The sequence below is a fragment of the Meleagris gallopavo genome, chromosome 2, assembly GCF_905368555.1.
Source record: "Meleagris gallopavo chromosome 2, MGAL_WU_HG_1.1, whole genome shotgun sequence".
Taxonomy (NCBI): Eukaryota; Metazoa; Chordata; class Aves; order Galliformes; family Phasianidae; genus Meleagris; species Meleagris gallopavo.
This window is the reverse complement of record NC_139405.1, coordinates 63669839-63683412: the sequence shown is the minus strand read 5'-3', so window position 1 is coordinate 63683412 and position 13574 is coordinate 63669839. Positions and strand designations below refer to the sequence as shown.

Sequence of the window (13574 nt, the reverse complement as noted above, 5' to 3'; positions counted from 1 at the left end):
GAACAGGACATAGTACTCCAAATGTGGCCTGTCCAGGACAGACTAGATAGCGAGGACCACCTCTGGCCACACACTTTTTAACACAGCCCAGGTTCCATTGGTCTTCTTGGCCACAGGGGCATACTACTGGCTCATGTCCAACCTATCATCCACCAGGAAACCCTAATCATTCTCTGCAGAGCTCCTTTCCAGCAGTACAGCCCCTAACCTGTACATATGCATGCAGTTATTCCTCCTCAAATGTAGTACTCTATACTTGCCCTTGTTGAACCTCATCAGGTCCCTCTCTACTCAACTCTCCAGACTGCTCAGGTCTCTCTGAATGGCAGCACAGCCTTCTGGTGTGTACGCCACTTCTCTCAGCTTTCTATCATCAGCAAACTTGTTGAGGTTGCATTCTATCATTTTATCCAGGTAATTGATGAAGTTGATAAATAACATCAGATCCAGTACCAACTCCTGGGGAACACCACCATCTTTAGGCCTCAAACTAGACTCTGTACAACTGATCACAACTCTCTGAGCTCTGCTGTTCAGATAGTTCTCAGTCTATCTCACTGTCCACTTGTCTATCCCACACTTTCTAAGTTTACCTACAGGGATGTTATGGGAGACAGTGTAAAAAGCCTTGTTGAAGTCAAGGTAGATAACATTCACTGTTCTCCCTTCATTTACCAAACCAGACAATGCATGATGCTATAATAAAAGGTCAAAACCAATTTTAAGATAATAAACAAGGAAATTACTTGTGTTTAGGAAATCTTAAGTAACTCTACATCTACATCAAAATGTTAGCTGGAAACCACTCTTGTATTCTTGTTTATACGTATTTGCTAAAAACTATAGAAGAACAAGAATGAGAAGATATTCCTTTTGGTACAGACAGAAGATTTTAAACTAGAGAAATTAATTATCTAATTCAAGGTAACTTCTAATTATCTAGAACTAGATAAATATTAAGTCAAATTTATCTGTTGTTTGTTAAAAAGAAACAGAAATTATTTGATTTCAATGAGTGAGTTTCTGAGAAGGGTGGTAAAAAGCTAACATTTCTCAATGATTGGAAGGACAACAGCCAACTCCTAGAAGTTGAAATTAAGCTAATTCAAATGATGAAAAAGCACGAGTTTGTAAATGTTGTCACTGATTTTAATCTGTGGAATGACATGTAAGGAAGTGGTCATCTAAGGTTCTAAAATGAAGGTTGGATGCCTTTTTGTAAGGTATGCTTTAGCCAAAAACAAGTTAGTGAACTCACTAATTAGTTGAAACTTAATATGAATGAGTTCAGAACGGAAGATTTAATGATTCCTTTTAGCTGTAAAAGCCTGTGAAGCCAACTCAGAGACTCAGTTGACCTCAATATATCTTTTTCTGTGAAGATAACTAAGAACATAAACCTTCTTACATTACACACCAATTATTTAATTACTTCAATTTCTCAGCAAACTTTTCAGAATGATCACATGCTATCAGGACTAAGCACATCTATTTTTTATTGTTGAGATATTGAGATTATTGAGATAACAGATTTCACACAAGAGTATAAGAGATACAGAACTGTATATGCTCAAGTGAAGTACTGTGTCTGAGATCCTATCGATGTAGCGTCTTTGGAATATGTAAGTAGAAGTGACCTGATGACCCTCAAGCATATGCAGTAAGTTAGAAATACATCTGTATTCTACTAGGAAAAAAAGATATATTTTTGTCAGGATGTGTTAGCAAAACAGAGTGATTGAATTTAATTGTCAGTCCAATATTTCTTGTGCAAACTGTTTTGAAAACAGCCCTGCATAATGGCATATTTGTGAGGATGGTTTAATATTTTGTCCATTGAAAGAGCTAAGAAGACAAAACCTTGAGTTCTTTCCTTGTCAACTGATTTGAAGAACAAGAGTTAATGAAATAGGTTTTGAAATTGTTTCAGTAAATGACTTGCTAGCACAAGTTTCCTCCATTCTGCAATCTGAAAAATTGGAACAGAAGTAAGATTCTGTAATTATCTAAGAGTTTTTTTAGTGGAATTCATATCTGTATATAGATATTTCCATTTCTGCTATTGTTACTGCAGAATATAAACTATGTGGATTGTTAGTGATAATAACATTTAAGAAAACAAAGGGACACAATAGTTCAAATTCCCTCTTCTTTTTCATCTCACCAAAAATATTCGTGTACACTGTTACATTAAGTAACACAAATTGGTTTCTGCTCCCTCTCACATCTCTATAGCCCCCTTGCCATCTGTGAGATGGTCCACTTGGGCACTGCAGAATTTATTTACATGTACCTTGCAATTAATATAAAATGATTATTTAAACATGTATTTCAATTTCTGTGGGGAAAAGTATAACAAGATTTTATTTTCCTAACATTTCAGACCAAAATTCTTTCAACTGTGCAGTAAAATGGAAAGTATTTGTAGCGAGATAAACTTAACGGTTATTTTATAAAGACACATTCAGATGGAAGAGCTTGGCTCTCTTCTGAGTGAAGTATTCTACTCTTCAGTCTGTGAGTTTGTATTTCACAATAATGTTAATCACAGATATGTATGAGTGTTGAGTGAAAATTAGATCATTAACCTTTCTAATTGCATTATTTGTAATATAGAGTGGTTGGTTTTGTTTTGTTTTGTTTTGGTTTTTTTTTGTTTATAGGGCTCTATGTGTCTTCCATTCTTACTGGACTTAGACAAATATGTAAATATTTAGGAAGAGAAAAGCTGCCCTATGGGGCGTTCGTTTACTGAAACGGATGCTGACTATAAGAATGAAAAGAACCAGAGTATAACCTTGACTCTTACAACAGAGTCTCTTTAATTCTATTGATTAACAGATTTCTACATAGAAAAGATCTTGTGCTGTCTTTTTAATAATGTAATAAACTTTTCTGCAAATCTTGAGAAAGCTAAGATATCTTGACATATGAATAAAGTTGCAATTTAATTTTTTTTTTAGATAAATGTTAAGTACATCATTCCAGGATTCCTACCAACATCTAGAAGGATCTAAATAAAAAAACATCTGTTTTATAGCTAACGCATTCTGTACATGGACCTCTGAGCAACATGAATAAGTACCACAATATTTTTTTCTATTACTGATCTGACATACAGAAAATGTTTTCCCTATAAAAACACTCATGTAAATACCAATTACAAATATTGTTCAGATGTAATTCCAAACCGTCCTATTCATACTACTAATGACAAGGGATACTAAAGTCATACAGTGTGCTGTGGCCTCTGACCTCTCTGCCTAGCAATTGTCAGTGTGCAGGTCTGGGGACAGCAGTAGCTATCATGTCAGCCCATGATTGCAGTCGGGCTGACCATCGCAGTGGTTGGGTTTGCAAATAATTATGAAATGAGAGCGTTGAAGCAAAGTGGACCCTTGAAGCAAGTGAAACAAGTGCTGCAGATCCTGCCCAAACTGGGCTTTGGTAGCTGTTACAGAGGCAGATTTGAACACAAAATGACAAAACAAGAAGCAGCCCTAATAGTAGGAGTGAGCCCTACAGCCAGTAGAAGTAAAATTAGAGAAGCTTGTAGGGATGGATTATGGTTCTGAATCATCAACCTCCTTATCATCCAGATAAAGGAGGTTCTCCATAAGTAGCAACCAAAATCAACAAAGCTAAACATTTACTGAAGATTATGCTGAAAAATGAATTGGAGATAAAATCGGAGTTTTTGCTTGTACATATGATTGTCTTTTATAAACAGCTTAAAGTAAGTATTTATGTCCATCACTGACTTGATACAAATAAGGCTTGAAAAATGAATAGGGGGAAATACTTTCCTCTGTGCTTGGTTCTTAGTCACTTTTGGGGAAAAGTGTGAGGAAATGAAGCTTAAAGGTTTTTCAGATCTGTTCTTTAGTAAGCAGCAAGAGATGCCACTGGGAATTTTCAGTGTTAAAAAGTAGTAATTTGGCTTGGCCAAGTCTTCCTGCGTGTTATCAGATGCTGGAATGCTATTCATAATTTTTGTCAAATTAGTTACATTTAAATATTATGCTGCTGTTCTCTCATGTGCCACAGTTAGCATGATGAAAGAATCTGAGGAGGGGTTAGAAAATAAACATAAATTACTTAACAGGAAGAAATAGGACAGATAAGTGTTCACTTTTGGTTAAAGAAATAAAGTATAAGACACTGAACACACACAACTCACCAACCTTGTGAAAAACAAGGTTTGTTGACCTTAACTGTTACCGATGGATATGGATGTCTTAGATTTTCTAATAGCTTTCAATTCTTAATGGATTTTATAGCAATAAATTACAAAACTGTAGTTATATTAAAAAAAAAAATAGTGTTCAAGAAATGTTTAGAAGTTGTATTAGGGGACATGGTTTAGTAGGGAAATACTGGTGGTAGGTGGACAGTTGGGCTAGATGATCTTAGAGGTCTTTTCCAATCTTGATGCTTTTATGATTCTATGATTCAGCACAGGTTTATGGACATGGAGTAGTCATTCCTGTGGATCCTGTCCGGGTTTATGTGCTAACAAGACATGAGAGAATTATGAGGCTGTTGGCAGTTTCTGACCAAGAGACATTCACAACAGCTGCTCATAAGCAAAGAAATGGAATCAGGATCAAGGGAGATCTCCTATTTCTTGTAGAGATAAAAAGACTAATTTACTATAATGTTATTTCAATTTTATGGTGACACAACACCACTGAATAAATATCAATAGATCTTTTTGTTGTTGTTGACAGATAGGGTTTCATGATGTTGTCTTTATCTATGTGGGATCAAGAATGTTTTATTTCTTCTTTACAGTTTATTTAAAGGTAATTAAAATTTATATTAAAACTAGTTGAAGCATACTCAAGACATTCCGTTTAGCTAATGGATGATGCAATAGAGAAGCAGTAATTTTTGACCCAAGTAATTTTAAATTTTGCCTCTCACATTAATTTTCTGAAATGGACTGTACGTTTCTTTAAGAAAATACAGTAACAGTTAATGTGCTGCTCAAGAACACCATCAGGCATTATGCAGTATATTTATGCATAAGTGTGATGCTGTGATGCCTGCTCTTGTTGCCTCCCTTTTCCTTGACAAGTTCTTAAGCCAGGAGAGGCAGAACACTAGAACAACTTCTGTTTGTAAAGTCTTGATTGCCTAAATAATCTACCTGTTATTAATGTCAGATAAATGTTTGCACTGTGCATTTACTTGTTTCTTCACATTGTTCACATGGTCACTCATAGTTACACGATGGGAGCAACAACTATAAAGACAGCTAAACTGATGACTCAGAAGCACTCACATGTCTGTGTCCTCTAAGTACAAATTCAAAAAGTTCCCTAAGAGATGGTGAATATGTAATGCTATTATCCTTGCCCATAGAAGCTACCACCTCCTTCAATGTGGGCTGAGACATACAATGATGGTTGCATTTATTTGTGTCCTTGAAAAAATCTGTTCAACTACTGGTGTCCTGGATTTATCAAGTCTCAGAATCATTAGGATCACTAGCCTTCAGTGCCAAGCTCTGTTCTTTTAAACTTCTCCTGCTCCCTCTCCCACGTTGATGTCTTTTTATTTTTAAATTACTGGAGAAATTGCACTGTTCAGGGACTCTATCCCTCCTTGCAGAAAATGTACCTTCTTCTGAGAGCTAATTGTAATGCATCACTTCAGAACCTGTTGCTTTTCAGAATTTCTAGAATAGCAAATGTATATGGATTTAACATAATATGGCCTTGTAACGTGTAAAAAACAGTGTGTTACTATCAAAAAATGTAAAATAGTCCCCCACTATTTACTGCTATCTGGAATTATGTTGAAAATTTTCCAACTAAGGAGCTGTGAATGACTCCTGTTTCTCTATTCTACAAATTACTGAAAACTACTTTTCATTTATAAATGAGAGAGAAAAAGGAGACAGTCAAAAAAATTACACAACTAAAAAAGGCCTATTGTTTTGAATCGTAAAACTGCCAAAAAGGTAAATTGCAGGTCTGAAAATGAATTTATTAAAAGAAGATGGAAGACCTGTTTTTTTTCAAACCATCCAATAGAGGCACTAAATCAAATTCCAAATCTTCAGTAGCAGATATTAGACGTCAAGCTTACAGCTCCCACATTTATCTCCCAATACTCTGAGTATAACTTGGTTGATGCTGGAAAGAAGAGGGTAACTATAATTATGATGCAAAGACATTTTCTGTGTTCTTCCTCACACTATCTATATAGTTACCCCTTGAAAACCCATCTGAGACTTAAAAATCTTCACTAGAGGAAAATAATATTCATTAAGGCAGAAGCTGATGATAATTTACAACTTTTTTAGGAAATCAGAGCATTTTGTCTTTACTCTTCAAAAAAAATCTTTAAAAAGATATTCTTTTTGAAAGAAGATTTTGCAGTGATTCATCATTTTGACTCCTAGCTCCTGTAAAATCCATCTGAAAATGTTTCCTTTTAAGATTCAAACGCAAAACTCACTGCTCTCTTGTCAGATACTGCTGTGTACGTTACTGAAGAGTGATTTATAGGCCATATATTCTCTTAAAGTAAAAGAATTCAAAATGAAAAAGGATCACAGCAAAATACAAAGCCAACCTAAAGGGTCAAGCTCAGGTCTAAAACTTAGATTTGGTAGGTTCCTTCATGCAGTTTACAACTTGTTAGAACACAAGTGATTTCTCTTCAAAGAGGGAAATCTTTCAATTTAGGGGTCTGCATACATAATCGGAGATGTAATTTTCTGAAATGAGTCTGAAAAAATGAAACCTCCAACTATGGTGTTCTGGTACAACATACAATTCTTGTACACCATTCTGGTACACACTACAAAACAAACAAAGCAGAAACAAACCAAAAAGGGTCATGCAAATGATAGCCTTCTAAATTAATCAACAAATGACATTTACTCTAATGTGTTATAAGTCACTTCTTTACAGACTCCATAGACTCTTTAGCAGACTAACTTTGCAGAATAGACAATAGTTTTAATGTGAAGATGCCATTTGGAGAGAGAAGCAGGAAATTTCATGTAACCTAATTCTGCTGTACCATAAATAATTTATAAACAGATAATTATGTATCTGAAGATGCAACAAATTTGTGAGTATACTCAGTAGTTGTTCTAGGTATATACAATAATAATTAAATATAGATCTAAGTTTTGTCTGGTCTTACTATTCTGTCTGATATTATCCTGTAAGGGTACATGTAGAATTAGCCAGTTTTCAGATAGCAGACCCATGGAGATGCTCAGCAAAGGACAATGTGGATGAATGGGTTCAAGGGAGACTAAACAAATCTTTAGAAGAAACATCCATTGAGGATCACTGAAGGACACTCTCTTGTTCAGGAAATACATCCAGATGAAAAATGTTGAAGGCTAGGGAAATTTTAAGGTGGGAAAATATTTATCGGTTCTTACTCTTATTTTCTGGATTGGGTCAGAGATGAAGACAGCACACTGGTCAGGAGGACCTTCTCTTGTTCCATTTTTCTCCTGGACATTACCAACCCAGGATACTTTCCAGAATATACTTGCCCCAACACTCATGTTAGGTTTTGATTCACTTCAACTGTTGTTTCTAGTCATATAAACTACTAGCAACTGTTGATACATACTTTCCTTCCCAGCCACCTTTATGGTTATGAAGAAAGCCACCTTTCAGAGTAATTACTGGATGGCATTTACGAAAGAATGTGTTTTCCCTTGTGGAATTTAGCATTTTTCTACTTATCCTCTTATATTTCTTCACTTTCAGTGTCTTTCTTTTTTTTTTTTTCTTTTTTTTTTCTTTCTTTTTCTTTTTCTTTTTCTCTTTCTTTTTTTTTTTCTTTCTTTTTCTTTTTCTTTTTCTTTTTCTTTTTCTTTTTCTTTTTCTTTTTCTTTTTCTTTTTCTTTTTCTTTTTCTTTTTCTTTTTCTTTTTCTTTTTCTCTTTCTTTTTCTTTTTCTTTTTCTTTTTCTTTTTCTCTTTCTCTTTCTTTTTCTTTTTCTCTTTCTTTTTCTCTTTCTTTTTCTTTTTCTTTTTCTCTTTCTCTTTCTTTTTCTTTTTCTTTTTCTCTTTCTCTTTCTTTTTCTTTTTCTTTTTCTCTTTCTCTTAATTTGCATAAAGGAATAGAGAAGACGGAGTACTGTATTAGTGCTATCAGGAATTACCTACATTTTAGTAAGAGAATTGAGTTAGGTTGGTTTAGAATTGAGAGAATATCAGTTTCTGAGATGTGTGTGAAGCGTGTGAAAAAATAATAAAGATATAAAAGGCCAAGGGGTATCGACTTGATTATGGAGTTATAAGAAGAATATAGGAAGTTATTTAATGTCTTTAGAAAAATAGTTGGGAGCACTGTATGGTTCAGCTTATGATGATTTCTGACCAGAGTACAAAGCAGGACTGTGGTTTACAACTATCATCAAATATATTTATAGTTTTTTACCTCATAACAGAGTTTTTTGATATTTACTATGAACATAGCTGAAACACTTTTGCATTTATATTTTAGACATTGGTTTATACTTTTTATTCAGTTCTAATCTGTTATTTCTTATGCTCTTAACTTGCATGTCATTGTTCTTATTCTACATAGGTTGGTCTGAAAGTAATGCCTCCTTTTTTCTTCCATGGAAATAACAACTGATACAGATAGCACATTAACTCTATTTGATAGAGCAACTTCTCAGGTTCAAAACACTCTTTTTCAACATTCACCAGCATTAGCTGTGCATTTTAACCAGCAATGAACAAGAGCCTTCATGCTGTGTTCATTAAAGTCTGTAACACTGGAGATGATCAACAGTTTCACAGCTGCTATGACAACATCATCACTGGGAAAACATTGTTGATACGTCCACACAGTCTATCTTTTGTTGTCCTGAAGAGATGGATGCCAGAAGCCATCAAATCTGGACTATAGAGTGAATTGTGTGGGACGGTGCAGCCAAGATTAGCAGTGTACTCCATGGTCTTCAAACTGGTATGGGGCCTGGAGTTATGGTGATGCAAGAGAAAGGTTGTCTTCTTCTCTGGCCTGACTCTGGAAATTAGAACCTTCAGATTAGCCAGTGTTGCAGTGTAGTGGTCAGAGTTGATGGTTTGTCTGCGTTTCAGGAAATGCAGAAGGATCATCAATTTCCTACCTCAAAAGACCATGCACAATATTTTATTTGCTGAGGGCTGCAACTTGAACTTTTTCTTCGATGGAGAATTAACCTGTTGACACTACATGGACTGCCATTTTGCTTCCAGATTGTAGTGGTGTCAGCACATTTCATCACCAGTAGTGATGCAATCCAGGAAACAGTCACCTTCAGCCTTATTTTGGTTCAATACATTCTGACAGACTTGCATACATTGTTCCTGTGTGAGCAAGATAAGAGCAATCTCAGCATATAGATGCTTATTTCTTTATGGAGACTATAAAATAAATCAGACTTAGATGTAAAAATCTGCTTTAGGTCAGATGAATCCCGTGCAGAGTACCTGACACATCAGAACAATGAAGGATATTTTCCCCCTGATTTGCTGCAGAACTTCCTCTGAGCAATATCTAATGCTTGGATTTTCTACAGAAGAAAAAGTAATCCCAATGTTTCACCATCTAATTTTTTTTCCTAATATTCTTTAGTCTTTCTTTTATGTCCTCGCTATAAGTATATATAATGTAGCTGAATTTAATTCCTTCATACTCAATTAAAATATTACTTAATCATGAAGAGATTTCAACAAAAGAATTCATTCACTTTTTCCATCACACTCTTCTTTGAAGAAAGTCTGAAGGTTTTTCTTCTGTGTTGTGAAAACAATGAGCTTTAAGTATATGGAATATGGAATATTCCTTATAAACATTCCTAAATTGAAAACAGAGCAGCCTCTGGAGAGTTTGATTTTCTCAAAACAGGTAAAGTATTGAATGTACAGTCCCACTCCTGTGTGATTAATTGTATCCCAAGTTGCATGAGACAAGCATTCTGAGCTTGCAAAAATATGAAAACCAGCGTTCAGCACAAATACACTCAAAAATATGTATGAAAAATAAATTGGCATCTCTCCAAATTTCATATGTTGGAGAGAGAAATGCAACTGTATACATTTATTTCCAAAAACTAAGATCATATGTGAAACAGCAAGATAGATGTGATCAATGCCTATTTGATTCTTCTTGCATTTTATATGAGGTGCTGCATTGCTATGTGACCTGTGACCTGAAGGAGTTGTTGCAACACAGAAATAATGCCAACACAGTAAACTATTAGACTATAGTAGTCTGATTTCTTATACAGGAACATAACATTCTTTAAATGGTAATATCTATGCTAACTGCCGTTGCTATATTTGATAATTCACCCTGCCCCCACGGTCTCTAATTCTTTCATGTCAAAAAGCATAAGAGAGCTGGTTTAAGCAAAGAAATAGAAGACCATTTGACCTCTTAATTTAGTAGAAATATTGCTCACAAGGAAGAGCTGTATTATACCTTTGCTTCCAATAGCTCTGATGCTTGCCATTAAATAGTAAAAAGTTCCAAAAAAAAAAATGGCATTCATTTTTTTCATGTTTTTGGTATATCAGAAATCTATTTTTTTGGGTGCTTACATTGGTATCAGCAGAGAATTCATCCTTTCACAGTACCTGAAAAAATGTCTAGGCAGAGGATGTCTCTCAGCTATTTCCTATGCTTTCACAGTTCTTTAGTCAAGGAAATCTGCCCCAAAATATAACAGTATATTTAGGATACCCTAAATTTTGAACCTGAACATACTACTCATAGCCAGGAATCTGACCAAACTCTACAAAAGCTATTTCATATTTTCTATGCCATCTATACATCTCACTCAAACACACTTTTCAAGAAAGGCCAAGGACTGGGAGCTGAAGCAAGTAGGTCAGCTTTGTGCCATGTCAGCAAAATAAAGACTGGAAAAAAAGCCAAGAGTTCTGCTCTGACTATCTAATTGTGACCATGGCATTCTCTATCAGGAAGATACTCATAATTTCAGGTAATTAAATGACTAGAAAGTTCATTCTGTGCTTGGCAGCCAAAATTAAACATGTCAAATGAACAAAACCTGCTTAAGTGAGTGAAATACTGAAACTGTTATCGATTACAGTTAGTTAATTAGGTTTAGAGAATATTTTGATCAATCCTTTTGGCTCCTGAAAATGATGTTATAAATGCAAGCCCAACATCCTCTGATTATTTTCCTAATAGCTTGGCTGAGACTGGGTGAAAGGGCTATTTTGTTTTTTCTTTTTTACCAAAAGGACAAAGTTCTGCAGTGTTGATTTTAGTTATATCTGCTTCTGAAAAAAAAAATCTATGACAATTAGGAAAAAAAATCTTTATTTGCTATACAATTTTCAGCAAACTCATATATTTTACATTTTCAAAATGTAGGTATATACTCTCTTAAATTAATTTTTACAACACATTTCAGACAGACATATCTGACTTAACTTGCTCTTAATGAAAGAAAAGATTCTTCAGTTCTGCAGGTTCATGAAATAAAGCTCTTCAGACACTCAGTATGCACATTTACCAGATCTATATTTATACTGGTAAATGCCACATTCATACACACAATTATCTACATGTATGAAATTATATATTGGCTAAAATCAGATTAATTCTTATTTAACACAGTATTCATTGTCTGAGTTGTTATATTTCATGGAAGAAAAAAAAACACAAAGAATTTGGATTCTAAGCATACACTAAATTTCAGTTTTAATGAATACTGTGATGGAAATAAAAATATAAAAGATTGTCAGAAATACACATCCTCATATCTGCCTTTTATTATTTTTTTTTTTTCATTTTTGCATTATCTGGAGTCTTCTTATAAATGAAACTTCACAGGAAAAGAAATTGAGACATAGAATATTGTGGTAGCTATTAGTAGCATAACTTCAAGAAAAATAGATTTAAAGTATTTCTGAACTTGAATAGATTGTCCAGAGTTTACTGGAAATTTTTGGAGATTTAGTTTCTGACTATGGAGTGGGATGGCGAATAAAGAGAGTGAGCAGATTCTCAGTTACCTTTTGGATGCAACATATGCTCCCCTGAACCCTTTGTGTGAGATGGCTTTTTATTACCATCCAGTAACAAAAAAGTCTGATGGCTGTAGCCTACTTTTTAAATTATTTGGAATAGTAGAGAATTTTTACACAGCACATGAAAGTAGATAGAAAGTTTCTTGTGTAGCAGCTATCCCCCACAACTGCAAAAGAGCTTAGGGAAAAATTGAACCTTAATGTTTACATTTTCTTATCTGGACAACACTTGAGCACATATTAAAACTAGATTCCACTACTGTGTGTTTTCAACCCAATGGGCTTCCGAAACATGTAAGACCACGACAGTTTTGGAACAGAGTGCATTTAAATACACCTGCAAGCTGATTTCACACCTTTGCAAATGTGCTTTGTTTGAAAGCATGATGAAGTTCAGATGAGACTCTTTGACACAATGATAGAGATCAGTTGAGCTTCCTGACATGGATCATCATAGAGAAAAGATTTTTAAAAATCATCTCAACTAAATGAAAATACTGTATGTCCCCTTCAGAGCTGCCAAGGTCAGTGTTAGTGCTGGTAATTTGTTGTATAAATGCCAGATGCATTAGGTATAGTGCCTCAAGGCATTTTTAGTTCACATTGTTTAAAGTGGTAATCAAACACCAAACTTCAAGTAAGATTTTTAGCTTTTTTTTTCCTGCCTTGCTTTGGCACATATCTGAGTATAAATAAATGAAAAATAGTATAATTGTTTTGGAAGTATCCTTATCCAGCACAACACCCCAGTAAACTTTAACAGGAACTTTACACAATCTGATTTTTTTTCCAAATATTAGACAAAAGGATTTGCCCTTCCATGTAATGTTTTTATATTAGGAGGCAGTTTCATTAAACCACCTGAGAGTTAGTTGCTTTTGTTTTACAAAGCATTTGTCTTCTAATTAATCCATCCAGTATACACTTTGACCCATTAACCTGCAATTATAGGGATTTGTCTTCCCATGTTTTATGGCATGACATGTCACAAAATCCAGCTGCAGCTGATTTTCTTTACTTGGTAAGATAGGAATGGGCTCTTAACCTAGATTGGAAGCTCCTGGGTCTCATCTGCTGCAAGTGGTCATTCTTCATGATTGCTTTCAGAAGTTTTTTGACTGTGGGAGGTGAGTAGCCTACCTGAAAGATATTAAAGGATATCCTTCTCCTAATCCTTCCAATTTTTACACCAGAAAAAATTGTGACCAGTTTCTAAATATTTGTTCCTCTGTCAGTGCAATCCTTTCTTGCCCTGTGTTTCCTTATCTATGTATTTATGGATCATAATTCAATACCCTTTTATCCTCTGTTTTTATTAGATTACACAAAACAAATTTGGTCTTACTCTTCTTCTAGAACTCATTATTCTCTGATGACTTCAAGAAGCTTTTTCCTTACCTATTCTTTGCTGAGAGGTCTTAAACCTACAGCTCTTTAAAAGTAGTGTTGAAGGTGCATAAGTCCATGGGACAGGATAAGATCAATCCACAGGTTCTGAGGTAATTCGCAGATGAAGTTGCCAACCTGCTGTCTGT

At 34.7% G+C, this 13574-nt stretch overlaps 1 pseudogene; it reads left to right on the top strand.

The window, feature by feature from the left end:
* Window positions 1–3317: 3317 nt before the first annotated feature.
* LOC100541138 (mitochondrial import inner membrane translocase subunit TIM14 pseudogene) overlaps window positions 3318–13574 on the top strand; it is a 42236-nt pseudogene continuing 31979 nt past the window's right edge.